This window comes from Rhipicephalus microplus, chromosome 8, assembly GCF_043290135.1.
Source record: "Rhipicephalus microplus isolate Deutch F79 chromosome 8, USDA_Rmic, whole genome shotgun sequence".
NCBI classification, from domain to species: Eukaryota; Metazoa; Arthropoda; class Arachnida; order Ixodida; family Ixodidae; genus Rhipicephalus; species Rhipicephalus microplus.
In genome coordinates this window covers 30,527,802-30,548,052 of record NC_134707.1, presented here as the reverse complement: position 1 = coordinate 30,548,052, position 20,251 = coordinate 30,527,802, and the positions used below count along the sequence as shown (strand labels likewise).

Genomic DNA, 20,251 nt, shown 5'->3' with positions numbered 1-20,251 from the left:
CAGAAAATTGTGGTCAGAAAGTTTAAGATAAAGTGAGCCTCAAGTTTTCAGCATTGAATAAGGGCTCTAATGTGTCGACAAAAACTAAATGGGGAGTTCTAAACTTGGCGCATAGGCACAATCAGCAAACGAAATTTTCCTATTTACGGCATATAGGATAGCATAAAAGGGCAAGACTACCTCTAATATTATTTTACTATGTTCCACCATAACCAGTTGCTTTTTTACTGACATTGTCGCGGTTGATTTGACTTCATCTGTTGCTTTAAAGGTCTAAATAACTACTTCTCAAGCTAGAGAGAAAAGAAAGCGGTAAAGACGAGGTAAAGTGACCAGCGATGTTAACGCCAAAGCTAATGAAGCGCGTATGCTGGTGAAGGTGTATACCGCAATTATTTAACTAAAATTATACTTTTTCGAGCTTTGTTTCGTTTTACTTACCTATTCTCACAGCGAAGCTGTTTTTGGTCGATCCTCTTACGTCCAGGTACTGTGGTAACGTTTGTGGTCACTAAAAGTGGTATGTGCCACGGACATTCGGTATCTCGTCAATCAAATCTCGTCCTACAAACTAAGGGCAACCGTTAGTTCAACAAACGGATATATGTGCCTAAGAAATATGCGCGGCTGCGAGAATACATCATAATCATAAAAACGCATGTACCACAGATGTTGAATACATCCTACAACCCACAACTTCAACTAAAATGAAAAACAAATGGCGTGCGCTTAATCATTGCCACGTCACTGGGACACGATACTTCCTGATTTTAATGAACTGTGGCTATACTACCACTTCAAATCTTAAGAAAGAGTGATTAACAAAGAGCAGAAATACAACGTATTGCTACGTGCCAGTGCATGGAGCTGAAGAAGACGAAGGACATAGACTGGCGCGAGCTAATCTGTGTGCTAATCTGCTTCAGACCAGATTCTCGAGATTGCAGAGATTAGAACGTCTGTCAGGCGTCAGGCGAACGCGAAAAGCGATTCTGGTTCCTGTTCCTGTTCGCGTTGATCCTGTTCTGCGCTGCTGCTCACGGGTTGGAACGGCTTGAACGACGGGCGGCGGGATTGCACTTGAGTTTAACGTTTGCTTCTTTGTTGTTTTAGTGATTTTTCGGCAGTTGTTTGTGCCATATGATTTTCTGAGTTCAAGCGACTCAGGCTATCTAGATGTCGGTTTCTTCGCCTGGCCAAGGGCCTACTCCTTGGCTAGCATCTATACCGGTCAAGGATTGGCCAATTGATTCTTTTCTTTGCAGTGGGGTTATTAACGTCCCCGTGGCTTTGGTACCGACCAATGGAGGTACGATACCTATGAAGAACCCGAAGATGATTCAAATGGAGCTTCGGAAAGCCACAACACACTTTCAAAAGATCACTGAGGTCCGGCATTTCAGTCGTGGTGGTATTTTGTGCTGCTCTGCCGATCAGGAGTGCGTCCGAGAGCTTCTCAACTGTTCCGAATTTGCAGCACAGCCGGTGAGCCCGTTTATTCCAGCGCATCTGGCATGTTCGAAAGGCATAGTCCGCGGTGTAGATACGAGCCTGACCCCTGCAGAAATTCTTAAGTTATTTTCAGTAGCAGGTGCAGTGTCAGTATACAGGTGCACGCGTCTGGTTGACAATAAAAAATCACCTACTGAATCGGTCATAGTAACCTTTGCGGGAACGATAAGACCATCTGAAATTAAAGCTTGGCCTCTTATCTATAAGGTAGAGCCTCTATCCCCTAAGCCACTGCAGTGCTTGAATTGTTGGAGATATGGCCACAGCGTGAAAGGGTGCAGATCAACTGCCAGATGTCGACTATGCGGAGAAAATCACGACAGCCGTAAGTGCAACTCGACGGAAGAGAAGTGCTGTTTATGTCATGAGGCGCATCCTGCAGACTCTTCAGATTGTGAGGCGAAAGAACGAGAAGTTAAGCTGTTGGAAATTGTGGAACGCAGGCGTTGCTCCCGGAGGGAAGCTGTGACTGAATTACAAGAACGCTCGAAAGGTTACGCAAGCGTAACAGCACGACACACCACTGCTATGGATGCATCGTTAGCAAAATATATAGCAGAGGCTGTAGAGAAGGCAACGGAAAAGGCGATGGAGCGTCTTGCCAGCAGTATTATTGGAGTCGTGGCTGAATTGTTAACATCTCAGTTGACCCAAATCATTGCTTCAGTGTCTATGAAAAATCAGACTTCACAGGATTTGGAGGTTTCAAATTGTGCCGGGACAGAAAGTCCGATAGCTCCTACACGATGCTCATCTCCTAAAGCAGGACCCTCCAATAAGATACTGCGGACAGATCTAGAAACCGTATCAGATGACACTGATGAATTCACAGATATGGATGCGGAATCTCATAATTTCTTGAAGCGCGCCAGATCTCCCCTATCGAAAAAGTCTTCACAGAAATCAAAATCTAAAAAGTTCCTGTCAAAGAAAGACGTTTTGGAGAACCTCTCCAAAAAAGACTTTTTGAAGAAAGATCTTTTGGATCAAGCAGTCTCTGCGGCGGGTTTATAGAATCAAAATAGGCTCCTTAAAAGTATTACAGTGGAATTGTCGATCAATAGGGTCGGCTACCACAGATTTATTGTGTATTTCTTCGCAAATTTCCCCAGATATTATTACTTTACAAGAAACTTGGCTTACAAACGGACAAAAATTTTACCTAAAAATTATCGCTTATTTCGTTTAGACAGACCTAGCAGAGGTGGTGGACTTGCCATTTTTATATCAACTAAATTTAGTCATAGAGCGAAGATTAACTACCTGTGCATGGATTCTAACTATGAAATTATGGTATTAGACATCACTCTGCCAGGCTGTTCCCCTTTTTCTTTTGTTAACGCATACTTTCCGGTAGGAGTACAGGACACAAGATGCTTAGATGCAATGTTAGCTTCCTGCAGGAAGGATGTAATATTAACTGGTGACTTTAATTCACACCACGTGCCTTGGGGTTTCAAGACTGATGTAAATGGAAGACGCTTGTGGGAATGGACTGTTGATAATAACTTATCTTGTGCAAATTTCCCCACTGTTACGTTTATTAGGAGACAATCAAAGTCGGCGATAGATCTGACCTTTTGCAGCTCCTCACTAAACATTTCGTCGTGGAAAACCTTAGATTGCGCAACAAACAGTGACCACCTTCCTATTAGCTTTGATATTAACTTTCCCGGAATATTTTTAACTGGTAAAATTGGCTCGTTTGTAAATTATGAGCGCTTACAAAAAGACTTGAAGCCCACTTTGGTTCTTCGCAAGGACATGCAGGAAGACATTCGGGCTATGAGTCTGTGTGCGGTACTGAAAAGAGCAATAAAAAAGTCAACTTTTTCAATAACTTCAGGCACAGGCGGGTCGTTTAGCCCATGGTGGAACGCTGATTGTACAAGGGGGTATAGAAAACGAAAAGCGGCGTGGAAGCAACTTATCCACAACCAATGCCCAAAAAACTGGTGTGACTATAAATACGTGGCAGCAGATTTTAAACGCACAGTACGCAAAGCAAAAGATGACTATGACAGTAACAAATTTAGCTATCTTTCAAAACCATACAACAGAAAGGCGCTTTTTAGATTTTTGCGTTCCAGAAAAATGATACCACCATCAGACAATACTGATTCTTCAATTCTATCGCCTAGCGAACTCACTGAAATCTTAGAAAATGTTGCTAAAGGATTAGAAGAAAGATTCAGATCAACAATGCCAAGACACATAGTAAAGCCAATTGCAGGGGAGGAGTTCAACGAGGTGACATTAGCGGAACTAGCGGGTGTAGTGAGGCACTTACCTCCTACAGCACCTGGACCAGATGGAGTAACTTCAGCAATGATAAAAGTACTACATGACATTTCCCCACATGAACTCTGTAATATGGTTAATTACTCTTTGAAAACTTCTTGGATACCGGCGGATTGGAAACTTTCCAAAATAATTCCGATACTTAAAAAACAGGGGCTTGGGTATACACTTGACAATGTGAGGCCAATTTCTCTTACATCTAATTTGGTTAAACTAACTGAAAGAGTTTTGAATGCACGTGTGATAAAATACATTGAGGAGAAATCAATATTGAACCCCAGTCAAATTGGTTTTAAATCGGGATGCTCCATATGGTGTGCGCACGCGGATTTGGAGAGTCGTATACAGTTGGCTAGGCGTAGAAGAGAGTATTGTGCATTAGTTACTCTGGATTTGGCCAAGGCGTATGACAAAGTGGAGCATAAAATACTAATAGAGCAGATGGAAAGGTCACATTTACCAAAATACATGACATCATGGGTAGCAGAGTTTTTAAGGGAGAGAGAGTTTTATTGCTTTCAAAGGGGTTGTTTTTCTAACAGATATCGACAATACCGTGGCGTACCACAAGGTGCAGTGCTCTCACCGGTGTTGTTTAACATCTTCCTCAGTTCGATTCCAACACATAGCGATATTCATTTATATCTTTACGCAGATGACATTGCTTTCTTTGCGACAAACAGTGATCTGCAATTACTTTATCAGACATTACAGAATTACCTAAACATGATAGAGGAATGGCTTCAAAAAATTGGAATGTCTCTAAATGTAAACAAAAGCGCGCTTCTAGCGTTCTCGTTCAGGGATCCTGTTAACATCTCCTTGATGTATGGCACAGAGCAGATTCCCCAGGTGGATTCACTTAAATACTTAGGCATCATATATAACAGCTCGTTAAATTGGAAAAGCCACATCGATCACATTGCGTCCAAAGCAACACGAGCCATGGGGTGGTTACGCAAGCTCAGCAACATAAAAGGGGGGTTGCGAAGAAATACATTGGTAATGGTCTATAAAATGTACATTCGTCCTATCATGGAATTCGGCTGCGTCTTATTTTCGGGCAGTGCGACATATAAAATGAGACCGCTAATACTATTAGAAAGGGAGGCCTTACGACTGTGCCTTGGACTGCCCAAGTTTGTTGCTAACAACGTGCTATACATGGAAGCGCGTCTACCGTCATTGTTAAATAGATTCAAAATGCTTACTATCCAAACATTTTTAAAACTATACACTGTGCCCCAGAGAGCATCCTTTTATGCTTTTATTAAAGAACCAAGTTTATTTTTTGAAACTTGGTGGTCACGATTCCACTGCCCACAGATCTTGTTCGTTCAAGCGCTGCTAGAACCACTCAACGTCAAAATAAAACATATTTTCACAACAAGAGACGTTAACTTAGATCTTATGATAGAATTTGAGAATATTTATCCCTCTAACGCAAAGCAAATGCCATTTCAATATTTAAATGATCGGCTGCAGGATTACTTGGCGCATTTGAACTTGAACAACATAATTGCGACCGATGCATCCGTATCAAATGAAAAGGCTGGGGCAGGTATCTTCTCACGTTCCCTTGACTGGTCCTTTTTGGTTAGACTCCCAGATTACACACCAATATTCATGGCAGAATTATTTGCTATTGTACTGGCACTACGGAAACTTCCTTTGGGCGAATCGGAAGCAGTCGTAATTACAGATTCTTTTTCAGTATGTGCTGCTCTGTCTTCAGGAGCCAACTTAACACTTATGCACATGTTTCGACAACTCATACCGACAAACTTGAAAAAACTGCAGCTCTTATGGGTACCAGGTCATCGTGGCATATATCTCAATGAGATGGCGGATGCACTAGCCACAGTATCTCTTAGCGGTCCCATTATCCCGATTTTGCCTGATACAGCTTACGCGACAGCAATAAGGTTTAGAAACCTCTGTTTGCGTGAATACGACTGCTACTCATTGGATAAATATCGAGATTTCGCACATCTAAGATGCCGCTGGAATAGACAGTGGTGTGCAACACGGCACTTGGAAGTTACTTTTACAAGATTGCGTTGCAGAATTCCTCAACTGAATTATTATTTGCATAAAGTTGGTCTAAAGGCGTCACCTTTATGTCAGACTTGCCAAAAAATGGAAACGATAGATCACTTCTTTTTGTTCTGTCGCCGGTATTCTCATCAGCGGAAAAGATACCTGGTAGCTCCACTTAAAAAATTGGGATTAGAATTAAATGTGGCAGTAATTTTGTCGTTTGGCAGCATTAAATTCGGTTATAGCCACAGGGACGTCTGCTCTGCGGTATTTGAATACATAATTGAAACAAAGCGATTGCCATGTTAATCTGCCTATATATGTATATATGTATGTGTATGTGTATGTGTATGTATGTGTATATGTATATATATATATATATATATATGTATAAATATAATATATATATATATATATATATATATATATATATATATATATATATATATATATATATATATATATATATATATATATATATGTGTGTGTGTGTGTATGTATATATATGTGTATGTATATATATATATATATATATATATATATATATATATATATATATATATATATATATATATATATATAGACCCACCATTACCTCTGTCTCAAATCGCATCTGATGGCCTGCATCGCTCCCTGCTCAGATATACTCCTTTTTCGATTTTCGGCTTTCCTTTCTATATTTTTTTAGCCCAAAATTACGTTTTCTTTGAAAAACCATTAGCCTTTTAGTTAAGATCCTGCCGCCCGGTTCTTGGCCGATCCCCCTTTGTGGGTGTGCGCCAGAGTGTCAAGGATCATCATCATCATCATCATCATCATCATCATCTGTGTGGCTGGCGCTGCTCGCCTAACCGGCTGAAAATACATCAGTGACTACCCCTCTGAGTCATTCTCCTTCCCGTAACATATTTGGTGGAGTTTTGCGATCCCCGTCCTCGCCACGGAACTCCGAAGTGGACGCTTCCTCGCGGCTTACAACATGACCACCCAAGACTCGGCTACACCCTCTCCGGCCGCTCCCCCTTCTGCCCAACCTGTCGACCCAGCGCCCGCAACAACTTTCGTGACGCTTCTCGCGCTCAAAGACCCCGGCGTGTTCTCGTTCAACGAGGGTTCCGACCTCGACCAGTGGCTACGCCTCTACGAACGCGTCAGCGCCACTTACAGGTGGGATCCCACTCTTATGCTCGCAAACGTCATCTTTTATTTCGACGGAACCCCTCGTGTTTGGTTTGATAACCACGAGCATGACATTACAAGCTGGGACAGCTTCAAGGCAAAGATCCGTGAGCTTTTCGGCAACATCTCTCGTCGTCGTGAAGCTGCGAAAAATGAGTTGTCGACTCGCGCACAATCTTCCACGGAGCCCTACATCGGTTATATTCAGGCTGTCCTTTCACTATGCCGCCAAGCTGACGAAAATATGTCTGAACCTGAAAAAGTTGCGCATATCCTAAAGGGTATCGCCGACGATGCGTTCAACTTGTTGGTATTCAACAATGTGTCATCTGTTGATGCGATCCTTGAAGAATGCCGCCGGTTCCAACAAGCTAAAAGCAGACGCATCTCCCATCCGTTCCAGTGCCTCCCGAACACCACTGCGACGTCCTCGTGTCTCGACACATATCATCCACCAGACACCTGTGACAACTTGACGTGAATCGTCAGGCGGGAGCTTTAAGCGGCTGCTCCAGCTAAGGTGGGACCAACGTCCCCCGACCCCTCTCCGCCAATTACGTTGCCTCTCATTCAATCAGTCGTCCGGCAGGAAATCGCCGGCTTGGGAATTCACTCTATCTCACCGCCTCCCCGCACCGACTACCAGCCCCGATACACGCCTGCACGTCCCTTCCCGACCAGCTCTCCCTCAACGTTCCGTAATCCATCCGCATGGCGAACACACGATGACAAGCCGATATGCTTCTCGTGTCACAGAATCGGGCACATTTCTCGCCATTGCAGAAGTCGCTGGGGTCGTCCTGCACAACCGTCCTCTCGTCCCTTCTATGCACGTCCTGCCTATCGCCATGAGACCAGCCGCGACCATTTTGCCCAGGAACCTGCTTCTGAACAACGCTACTCCCGCTCTCCATCCCCCCAACGTCGCCAGTCTCGTTCTCCACAGCCCCGCCGACCATCTTACCCCGCCTTCCCACGAGGTTCTCCGACGGAAAACTAAGCGTTGCAGCCCCCGGAGGTGGCGCTGCATCGCTCGGACTGACCGAAAATCCTCTTTTGCCAATACCAACAAAACGGAATCTCAAAGACGTACAAGTAGACGGCGTATATGTCACTGCTCTTGTCGACAGTGGCGCCCAACTTTCCGTCATGACGAGTGATTCTCGCCGCAAGCTCAAGAAGGTTCTCACACCTGCGACCAGTCAGTTCGTCCGTGTTGCGGATGGTGGAATAGCATCTATAGTGGGAATGTGCTTCACTCGTGTGAGCATTGCCGATCGACACACTGTTGTTCTCTTAACCGTCCTTGATAAATGCCCCCACGACGTAATCTTAGGCCTCGACTTCCTGTCCGCGCTGTCTGCCCTCATAGACTGTTCGACCAGTACGCTCCGTCTACACTTGCCCGCAACAGAACCTCTTACACAACGGCCGAGTCGCCTCTGCACAACGGGACACGTGCGCCTCCCTCCACAGACACTGACCTACATAGAGCTCGTCTCAATACCACCATTTCCCGACGGTGACTATGTTCTGACACCTATCACCGATGTCCTCATAAGCCGTGGCATTACATTACCGCACACCATTGTGTCCGTCGCAGGAAGTTTTACGTGCGTCCCAGTTGTCAACTTTAGCTTGTCACCTCAAGTTTTGCCACAAGGGATCTCTTTGGCGTTGCTCTGCACCTTAGAAGACAATGCGGTAGATGTTTTCGTGATGGCCGCCCCTTCTGACCCCCACGCTCAACATCAATCTGCCACTTGCTCCGACAGCGCTACTACTTCGATGATCGCTTCTAATTTAACGCCGCAGCAGACTTGTGAACTCCACCGGGTTCTGCTGTCCTACATCGACGTTTTTGACATCAGCGACCGTCCGTTGGGGAAAGCTACCGGTATGAGCCACCGCAAAAACACTGGTAATGAGCATCTTATTCATAGGCGTCCATACCGGGTGTCGGCAGCCGAGCGTCACATCCTCCAAAGTGAGGTCGACAAAATGCTCGCCAAGGACATCATTGAGCCATCCTGCAGTCCTTGGGCTTCTCCTGTAGTGCTAGTGCGCAAGAAAGACGGTGCGTGGCGCTTCTGCGTGGATTATTCACACCTAAACAAAATTACCAAAAAAGACGTCTACCCTCTGGCACAAATAGATGATGCGCTTGATTGCCTCTATGGGTCCCACTATTTTTCCTCCATAGACCTTCGTTCCGGCTACTGGCAGATAGAGGTAGATGAAATGGACCGTGAAAAGACGGCATTCATCCCCCCCGATGGCCTATATCAGTTCAAGGTCATGCCTTTCGGCCTTTGTAACGCTCCAGCCACCTTCGAACGAATGATGGACTCCCTGTTAAGGGGATTCAAATGGTCCACCTGTTTGTGCTACTTGGACGACGTCATCGTCTTTTCACCAACATTTGGGACTCACATAGAGCGCCTCTCAGCCATCCTGGGAATCTTCCGTCGTGCTGGCCTGCAGCTCAACTTGTCCAAATGTCACTTTGGACGCCATCAAATCACAGTGCTTGGCCATTTAGTAGACGCCAACGGTGTACAACCAGACGCGGCAAAAATCAGCGCCGTCAAAAACTTTCCTGTACCACGATCTGCGAAGGATGTACGCAGCTTTATTGGGCTATGCTCCTACATTCGACGCTTCGTGAAAAATTGTGCGCACATAGCGAGGCCGCTTACGCAGCTCCTCAAGAAAGAAGTCCCGTTTTCATGGGGCTCCGAAGAGGCTTCTGCGTTCTCGACTCTCGTCGCTCTTCTCACTACCCCAACGATTCTGGCACACTTCAACCCTGCTGCCCCTACGGAAATCCGTACAGATGCAAGTGGGCATGGCATTGGTGCAGTGCTGGCTCAGAAACAGCATGGCCATGATTGCGTTATTGCATATGCCAGCCGCCTCCTATCCGCCCGTGAACGTAACTATTCGATAACAGAGCGTGAGTGCTTGGCTCTTGTATGGGCGGTGGCGAAATTTCGACCTTGCCTATACGGACGCCCGTTTTCTGTAGTTACCGACCACCACGCACTCTGCTGGCTCAACTCTCTGAAAGATCCATCAGGCCGCCTTGGTCGCTGGGCTTTGTGCCTGCAAGAGTTTTCCTATTCGGTGGTCTACAAATCTGGCCACCTACACCGTGATGCCGATTGCCTCTCCCGGTACCCTGTCGACGATCCTGAGGATACTGACGAGCCCACGGAGAACTCTATTTTGTCAGTGTCCGACTTTCTTAATATTGGGGAAGAACAGAAGCGTGATCAAGAGCTGCTTGACATCATCAGCCGTATGGAATCCTCCACAAATGATGCTTTCGTCCGCTACTTTGTCATTCAAAAGGGTGTCCTATACCGTCACAATTTCCGACCAGACGGGTCCGACCTTCTCATTGTTGTGCCTAAGCATTTGCGCCGCTGTGTTCTCACCAAACTTCACGACGCTCCCACGGCTGGACACCTTGGCGTACACCGCACGTACGAGCGCGTCCAGCGCCGTTTTTTCTGGCCAGGCCTTGCTCGTTCGGTACACCGATACGTTGCCACGTGTGACCTTTGCCAACGTCGTAAAAAACCGTCGCTGCTACCTGCTGGCCATCTTCAACCAATTGACATACCCGCGGAACCATTTTACCGTGTTGGGTTAGACCTGCTTGGTCCTTTTCCCACATCAACATTGGGAAACAAATGGATAGCCGTTATTACAGACTACGCTACACGCTACGCTATTACGCGAGCTATACCGACCAGCTGTGCAACCGACTTCGCTGACTTCTTGTTACGGGACGTTATATTGATTCACGGTGCTCCGAAACAGCTTCTCACAGACCGTGGCCGTACATTTCTATCCCAAGTCATCGCCGACATTCTGCGTTCTTGTTCCACGCAACACACACTGACAACCACTTACCACCCTCAAACAAACGGCCTCACGGAACGATTTAACCGCACTTTAACAAATATGCTCGCTATGTACGTGTCGTCCGACCACCTAGACTGGGACCTTGCCTTACCCTACGCAACTTTCGCGTATAATTCATCCCGTCACGACGCAGCGGGCTTTTTGCCGTTCTACTTATTTTACGGAAGAGAGCCGACTTTACCACTGAACACAGTCATCTCAGCACACACCTCGTCCACTAGCGAGTATGCCCGCGACGCGATTGCGCGAGCCGATCATGCCCGTCAGCTCGCTCGCGCTCGGCTGATGGCGTCGCAAACCAACCAATGCCGTCGGTACGATACGGAACATAGAGACGTACATTTCGCTCCCGGTACCCTCGTTTTACTCTGGTCCCCTCATCGTTGGCTGGGCCTATCCGAAAAACTTCTGTCTCATTACACGGGACCCTACCGTATATTGCGTCAAGTAACACCTGTCACCTACGAGATCAGCATTATCTGTTCATCATCAACTACTATGCGGTCCAGTGATATCGTACACGTCTCGCGGATCAAGCCCTACAGTAATGCGTCAGATAACGGCCTTTCAAGCACCGGGACGGTGCCTCCGCCGCCGGGGTCATGCTACGTGCCAGTGCATGGAGCTGAAGAAGACGAAGGAGATAGACTGGCGCGAGCTAATCTGTGTGGCTGGCGTTGCTCGCCTAACCGGCTGAAAATACATCGGTGACTAACCCTCTGAGTCAGTCTCCTTTCCGTAACCGTATTATGTCATCTTAAGCGAACGCTTGTTTATCAACATGTCCATAAGAGTTGGAAGGTGAATATACAATAAACCTATACTACCATGTGAAAGCTTAACAAAAGGTGTTTAATAATTAGCAGTGGTGCAACATAAGTGAGAGACTTCCAGTACAAGGAAATTGTTTTGGCCTGACGAAATGAACTCAGCAAGCTTCATTTTTTCATGGGTTTCTTAGAAACGGTGCTATTCGAATTTTCGTAGAATTTCATTACTCACCCTAACACTGCTCTGCCTATTGTTCTTCCACCTTTTGCACTGTGTAATGTCCAATTGCAATATCTTCCAGAAATGTGAGGCGTCCGTAGACAAGTAGAGAAGTATTGTTATCACTGATGCGACGCGACGACTTATATTTACTGTAATGTAATGTAATGTCCTACGGGCCCTGAGGGTATTCTAATAAATAAATAAATAAATATGCTGCCTTATCGGTTTGTGTCTGCATGACAACATCAATCTACGTCATGCAGCTCGTATTTTCCACGTATTTGCCGGCCAGCAAGCTAAGGTTGTCACGTGAACAAGAGTACTGGATGGAACAAAGAAGGTACGTCAGGACCAATCCGAATCTCCAGCTGCAATGGTATCATTGTTCCTAAGTGAATACCACCTCATCCCTCTTTACCCTTTCCTGCCAAAGTGGGTTTGCTTGCGCCCTTTCTATCTTATGCACGGTCATATATATTCGATGCTCTTTGGCCTTTCCGAAGAACATTTGAAAAGCGAGCCACAGCCCGACTTGCGAACTCCACCAACACCTGTCGTGGTCTTTGGCGCTTTCGAGATCGATGAATTATATCGGGTAGGGAAAGCACGGTGCCACGCCACGTAAGCTGAGCAGTTATTCATGCCATGTTGTCTCGTATCCCTAAAGCCTGCCGAGACCTGATTAGAGGAAGGTTAACCTGCTTGCCTCTCCTGTGCTACGTTAAAGCAAACTCTATAGCAGAGAATTTCAACCTTTGGTTTGTAGTTATGATGAAGTTCATTCAGGTGCTCCTTCATATTTTCTAGAAACGGCATATAACAAATAGAACTTGGCAGTTTCAAAAAAATTACAAATTGACTTGTTCCAAAGTAAAAAAACGAACTTTCATCATGCATAAATACCACATCACACTGGACATAATTATTGTAGAATTATTCTTTATCATAAAACAGTACCCAGTGCATTAGTGGTCTGTTGCTGGTAACTGACGCCACTGCAGATACCCTGCCAGCGCTAGGCATGCACTTTGACCTCCAGAAATGTCTTCTCATTTCGTTATTCGCTGCTCCAGATAGAAAATCGATGCATACCATCAGAGACCAACAAGTAATGTGACTAGATCCTCTTGTGGGTGGTATAGTCTTGAGCCCGCTTTTATTTTTTCTACTCTGCATTGTTTCCTTCGTTTAACCACAGAAGTAGCGCGGATCAAACATATTTCTGGGGCTGAAAATGTCCTTAATTTTGTAAGTGTGATATATCCTTGATTGATTGATTGATTGACTGATTTATTGACTGATTGATTGATTGATTGATCGATCGATATGTGAGGTTTAACGTCCCAAAGCCACGATACGATTATGAGAGACGCCGTTGTGGAGGGTTTCGAAAATTTTGACGCCCTGGGGTTCTTTTAACGTGCAACTAAACTTGTGCACACGGGCCTACAACATTTCCGCCTCCATCGGAAATGCAGCCGCCGAAGCCGGGATTTCATCCCGCGACCTACAGGTCAGCAGCCGAGTACCTTAGCCACTAGATCACCACGGCGGGGCAGCGTGATATCTCCTGTCATGTTGTTACCAAATTCTCACAATCTTCACTCCTGTAGCAATGCCCTACATTTAGCAAAACTGAAAAAAAAATCAATTTTGTACAAGTGGACGACAAGAGAACATGGTCGCAATATCTCCTGTGTAATTTCTCAAACGAACACGTATGAATAGTTTTATTGATGATTGCACCCAGGCCCAAGACACTGTTTGCAGCAAGCATCGGCGTCTTGCGTGTTACGTCCGTCAGCATTTGTAGCCCCTCACTTTAAAACCGAGGTGAAAAAATGCACAGTGTCAATTTTCATGAAAGGGAACTGCTGGCGGCGCGTTATAGCGCGATCGACAGCAACCACAGTCTTTTTTATTTTAGCGTCTACACGCGGTCAGCAAAACGACCATTCGTTGTTGACATGGTACCAGCGGCAAGATCGCAAGCCCCTCCCCTTACAAGGTGATTATCGGCTCTTACAAAATTACTTTGAAGGGGGAGGAAGTTGCAATCTTGCCAATATCTGTAATGAATGGTTCCTTTCATCGCCGCGAGATGACGCGGAAAGAGGCTGTGGTTGCTCTCCCTCCTGCCGCTGGCAGAGCGGAAAAGAAGACACAAACTCAATAGTTGGTGGGATGAGGGAGTTAAGAAAGCCATTGAGAGTTAAGAGAGTCAGGAAGCCTCTAGGGTGCACATACATACTAAGCAGCGGGGTGAACCGAGAGATGACGTTGAAAGAAAACGGGACAAGCTTTCTAAGCTGTAGGCGGGAAGCATCCCTTCTGATCAGTAAAAATACTAGAAGAAAGGGGGCTCAATGGCTGGCAGAAGTACATAAAAAGAATAGAAAGGCAGCTGCAAACTTTTGGAACCATCTGAAGTCCCTAAGAAAGGGGACGTGCCTAGAGCAGAGGTTTATAACTACAGCTCAAGGTGCTAGGCTAGGAGGGGACGAAGCTATTGAATATATGAAAACAAGAGTGACAGAAAAAATTCAACAAAGAAGTGCTTTATGCACCACAATACACAAGGACGAATCAAGTGGCGCAATGGTTCCATTTTTACAACGAGGGTGGGGAAGGGCTGAGAAGAGAATTCCTAGTAGTACATCAACAGGCCCAGATGGCATTCCAATTATGCTGATAAAGACATCGGGTCCAAAGTCTAAGCAGTCTTTGAGAGAGGCAGTGAGCAAAATAATAATCGATGATGACGTCCCCGATGGATGGAAACTTAGCAGGATGAGCATCATCTATAAAAGAAAGGGGGACAAAGCTGACATAAACAACTACCGTCTTGTAACAGTGATGTCAGTGGTGTACAGGCTGGTGAAGCAGATAATAAAGGAAAGACTACAGGCATGAATAGAGAATAAGGGTGGCTGGGGGATCTGCAGAATGACTTTCGGAAGCACAGGAAGTTGGAAGACAGTCTGTTCTCACTGATGCAATGCATCTAAATAGCAGAAAATAAACACAGGCCCCTGTGGCAAGCATTTTTTGATATCATGGGCGCGTACAATAGCCTGGTTCAAGATGACTTGTGGGGAATACTGGACAGACTAGGTGTGGAAGATTGAGTCACTATTTTTTAAAAGATATCTATAAAGGTAACAAGGTAGATATAAAGTAAGAAAAACAGGTATCCAAGCCCACAGAGGTAAAACGGGGGCTTTGGCAGGGGTGTCCTCTGTCACCATTGTTATTCATGATGTACATACAAGGATTAGAGGCCAAATGAGAGGGAAGTGGACTTGGCTTCAACCTCTTTTTCCTCAAACAAGGAAAACTCATTGAACAGGCACTACCAGCATTGATGTACGCAGATGATATAGTGCTAATGGCCGACAAAATGGAAGATTTGCAGGTTGATGGACATCTGAGGTAATGAGGGAGATAGGTTAGATTTCAGATACAGTAAGGAAAATTGAGCAGTCATGGTGTTAAATGAAAATGAAGGTAGTGGGCTTAGAATACAGGAGGTTACGCTAGAGATAACAGATAAATACAAATATCTGGGCGTGTGGATAAGCAATCGGACCGAGTACATAAGGGAACACGAAATATGCGTTACGACTAAAGGTAACAAGAATACAGCAGTGATGAAAAATAGGGCACTGTGGAATTGCAATAGATGTGATGTTGTGAGAGGAATGTGTAAAAGGGTCATCGTTTCTGGTCTGACGTTCGGCAATGCGGTCTTGTGCATGAGATCAGAAGCTCAAGCAAGATTAGAAATTAAGCAACATAAAATACGTAGGCTTGCCTTAGAAGCTCACGGGAATACACCAAATCAGGTAGCACAAGATGATATGAGATGGACATCATTTTAGGGCAGGGAAGCTAGCAGGAAATTAAACTTTGAGGAGCGATTGAGAGAAATGGTGGAGGAGCATTGGTCTAGAAAGGTTTTCAGCTACTTGTACATGAAGAATGTCGATACAAAATGGAGGAAGCGTACCAGAAAATTTACGGGTAAATACTTAGAAAACAGCAAGGGGCCAAACCAAAAAGCATTACACGTTCTCCCTAAGATTATGACTGAGCTCTGGGTCTGTGCCCGAAACGCCAAGCTTGCTTCCTCATATATATATATATATATATATATATATATATATATATATATATATATATATATATATATATATATATATATATATATATATATATATATATATATATATATATATATATATATATATATATATATATATATACGGGGGTGTGTACATGTAGATATGATTACAGAGCCAAAACGGTTGACAAGAGACAAAAAAAAGATTGACAATATCCTTAACAGCATTATTAAGCATGCTACGAGTAGCCTTTGTGACAAATTGAGGCCCCAGCGTTCTGTATAGATATACTATTATCACAACATTGTTGAAGATAGATTATATGACACCGTAAGTACCATCGTATCATACAGTATCATACAGTATTTAACACCCTAAGCTCTTCTGCGCAGGACGACAAAGATGCATACAGCACAATAACTAATAGATAACTGTTAGGTAACTGTTTAAAGCTATAACAAAAGGGAGGTTCTAAAGCATGTTTCCATGAATGGTTTAAGAAAAATTGCGACAATGAACCCAAGCCCATACTCAGTACCAAAAAGGTAAAAATTAAACATTTTAAAGCCGTGCACACATACTATCGCCAGAAACTTAACCAGTTGTCCTTTGTCAATGTGTCACATAATTTAGAAAGCCAATTTTATTGCGCCAAGTTTAACTGCTGAGACCCTCTGCGTCAAGTTAAAAACAATGACTCATATAAACAACTACAAAGATTTTTTATGATCGCATTGCTGTTTTTTCGCTTGTAGTGTTTTCAATCAATTATTTGCAAACACTGTGGACGCCCTATTTTTTTTTCTTTTCAATTTTCATGCCTGCAGTGCTGTTCGAAATAACAGTGTGACACGACTACAAACACCACAAGCAAAGATGCAAACCATCAGCGACGAGGATCGTAAAGGTGCCCTGGCTGGCACTGGTCTTGCAAGAGCGGTATTGCTACCTGCGGCCATGGATGCGGGACCTTTTGCACCACTGGTTGCAGTTATAATAGGAGCAGCTGCCGCTGGATCAGCAGCAGGATTTGCTACTGCTGCCAGTTTGCCATCAGATGAAAAGAAGTAGCAGGTCTGTCTTTGCAATGAAAAGGTAACAATTCAAATTGAAAAGAAGTGAAGAATCATTTTCTTGGTGAAAATTACCCACTGCGCAATCTTGAAGGAACAGAAGTGTGAAGCGTCTGAAATGGAGCTTGTTGGCATACATAGTAAAAAAAAATCGTGAAAAGAACGTGAACGAGGCAGACGAAACAGGATAGAGCACTCTGGCCTGCGCTCTGGCCTCTTTATTCTCTCTCGTCCTTGTTCTTTTCTCGCTGCTTTTTTTTTTACTTTATGACCAGAAGTGTATTTTCGTTTCAACGCGTTTCTAATATTTTGCAGTACACTAAAACGGCGGAAAAATGAAATGTAAGCGGGACAAGCAGTACCTTGTTTCAAACATTCGCTGTAGCTTGTCTAGGGTGCCAGGTACTTTTTATGCCCACCTGTTATGTTTTGCCGCTCATAAGTTGATAGTGCGGATGGGACAGCACCAGAAGCTACGTTATTCAAAGCTTCTTTCTCGACTCTCTCTCGGTATGCCTGTGTAACTGTACACCACTTATCTCTGGAATGCAAACTACGTCCGTCTCCTCCGCTGCCGGAGACAAACACACAATGTGAAACGAACCCGCTCTGCCAACCGGCTTGGAATGTTTGTGGTTTAGAGACAGTCGCCACTGCCGGGGGCAAACGCGCAATGGGATTAAGCGACCCCGTCCTGCCTCCGCTGCCGGGCGCGAGCTCAGTGGGAGTAGGCGACACGCTATGGCCTGGCGATCGGCTCAAAGTCACAGCGATGCACGACCCGAACACAAGGAAAGCGGAGAAAGTCAAAGGCCGATTGCTACCTGCGGGGGCAATAACGTTCTGCGCGCGATCATTTAACTTCCGGCTTTGAGGTTCGTCTCGGCTCGCTGGGTGTGGGAAAAGGCATGAATGTACCGGGTCTACAATGCCGATATCTCCCGAGCGAGAGAATTCCTGAGCGCTTGGGAGGTGGAGAGAGAGAGACAAGAAGGAAAAGAGTACCAAAACGCCTGTTTAAACTGTAGAAGCGCTGCTGTCGAGAGTAAGGTCAGCCCAGTAGGGAGTGACTTAATCTGAGTGGAAACAGATTGGATGAGAGAATGTTGAGGCGGACCAGCAGTGGCCACCTCCCCTTTTTCTTTGTTACCGCAAGATGCTTAAGACTGGGGGGAATCCGTTTCTCTTCAGTCGAGGCTGCAATCACTTAGCTGATAGATCAGTACGACTCCGTACGATGCAACTTTTGTCTGGGCCGTAACCACTTGGTGGTCGAACAGTGAGACTAAGTACGTTGTATGTAGTAACAGTGTTCTAGGCTCTAACTTAAGAAAAATTAAGTAGAAGAGTAAGACGCTGTTGATGTCTGTGTTATCATGAGTGTGCTTCGGCAAGATGTACATATGACTGTAAATATTTCGCTGTAATATACCTTCAAGTTTTCATTACCTCCAACCTGCCTCCTGCTTCATCGACGCCGATCATCTCCTTGACGACACTTCAATCCACATAAAGGAGATCAACGAACAAGAAGGAAAAGTTGACTCCAACTTTACCTACATGAATAATCTGCCACAAATAGAGAAATCTTGCCTTACAAAAGGCTGAGCTTATATTTTACGCTGACAGCTTTAAAAATGTTACCAGAAAAGGTTGAATATCTTGAACAGGTAAACCTCAGTATTAGGTTTTTACTTTTTTATCTAGACTGGATGCTATAAAACTAAAAAAAATTGCAGCGATTACTTCTAGGTACAGTTATTTGCATCTATGTTTTGCAACATTTGAAATAACCTCTAAACTTTCATGTTGTAATGCCTCAGAAACAACCATGTGAAATATAGCACTAGAAGAATTTCGAATGGGCTCGTAATAATGGATTAAGAAGATAGAGCAATTAAGGAAACGCTGCTAAGTAAGCCATGTGAGCAAATAAGCTGTTTCTTTGACAAGTATGGCAGTTTGGGCTCGTTGGTATGACATGACCGTAGTTTTAGCGCGAGAACGAAACGACGACAAAGAGACAAGAAGAACACGAGCACTCGTGTCCTTGTTTTTTTGTCGTCGTTCTGTTCTCGCGCTATAACTCTCTTCCTTTGAGGACTTGTAATGTATACAATTATACTGTATTCCAGGACGAATGTGAAAGGAAGCAACGTGGGAGATTCATCGAGTTGGGGGGTTATGATGCCTCACTTGGGGCACAGGTGTGACGGTGTAGCTAATATGCTTGAGCCACTTGAACTTCTGGTGATTCCGAAATCTTTCTTAAAACGAATAAAAGTGCGACGCTTCCGTATTCAGCTGACATCGAAGCTAATACTTTGTAACTTCACTTTCTTTGTTTGCAGGAACTTACACACCGGACTTCTACGATGGTCTCAGCAAGGCCACCTACGAAAAAATTTCTTGTGGTTATTTTGGCATCCTAGACGGAAAAGGTCTTAGTAATTATTGGTTAACTGTAGTGACAGCAATGCTTAGGTATTAATCAAATAATATTAGTTAATTGTGGTGACGGTAATGCTTAGAGGTCAATCAAAAAGGAGGAAATTTATGAAATAAAGTATGCGTTAGCAATGTATTCCTGTCTCGAACTTTTTTCTTGGGCAAAGCATTATTAATTACGGATTTCGTTACGCAAAGAACCTGGTGTCATAAGGTGCACAAATATTCGGCGCTCGAAAGTGGGCCTGAAATGCATGTGTATTTATATGCGCTTTGTTTCGATAACTGTTGCTTTCTCGATCTTTCACTTATCGAGGGTGAACCGGTTCTGTTATGGCAACATATCGCTGTTTTATGTTGTTACTGTTATTCTTGCCTGGATGTGAATTCATGATCGTCATTGTCTTGAATCGACTGAGTGGTAGGGCTGTTAAGCAAGTGTCTAAATGTGCATTTTCGGCATGAATGAAGGAAAAAGTAGGAGAGGACAATGCGCAATGGGATCGCATGAAAGAGACAAACAGCGGCTACAAAGCACGCATACGCTGAGCTTCACTGATCCTACCTTTTTCTATAGGAGAAGGACTTATAATTTTCAATTTTAGTGCTCGAAGTGAAGCATGTACAGTCCAGTAGTCGAGATGCGAT

The 20,251-nt window shown here is 44.5% G+C and overlaps 1 long non-coding RNA gene across 1 annotated transcript; it reads left to right on the top strand.

Moving 5' to 3' along the window:
* Positions 1-555: 555 nt before the first annotated feature.
* Positions 556-19,739, top strand: LOC119164336 (uncharacterized). Its single transcript, XR_012885533.1, has 3 exons — positions 556-1,485; positions 16,910-17,177; positions 19,507-19,739. It is a non-coding gene; the product is annotated as an uncharacterized LOC119164336 (long non-coding RNA).
* The last annotated feature ends 512 nt before the right edge of the window (positions 19,740-20,251 follow it).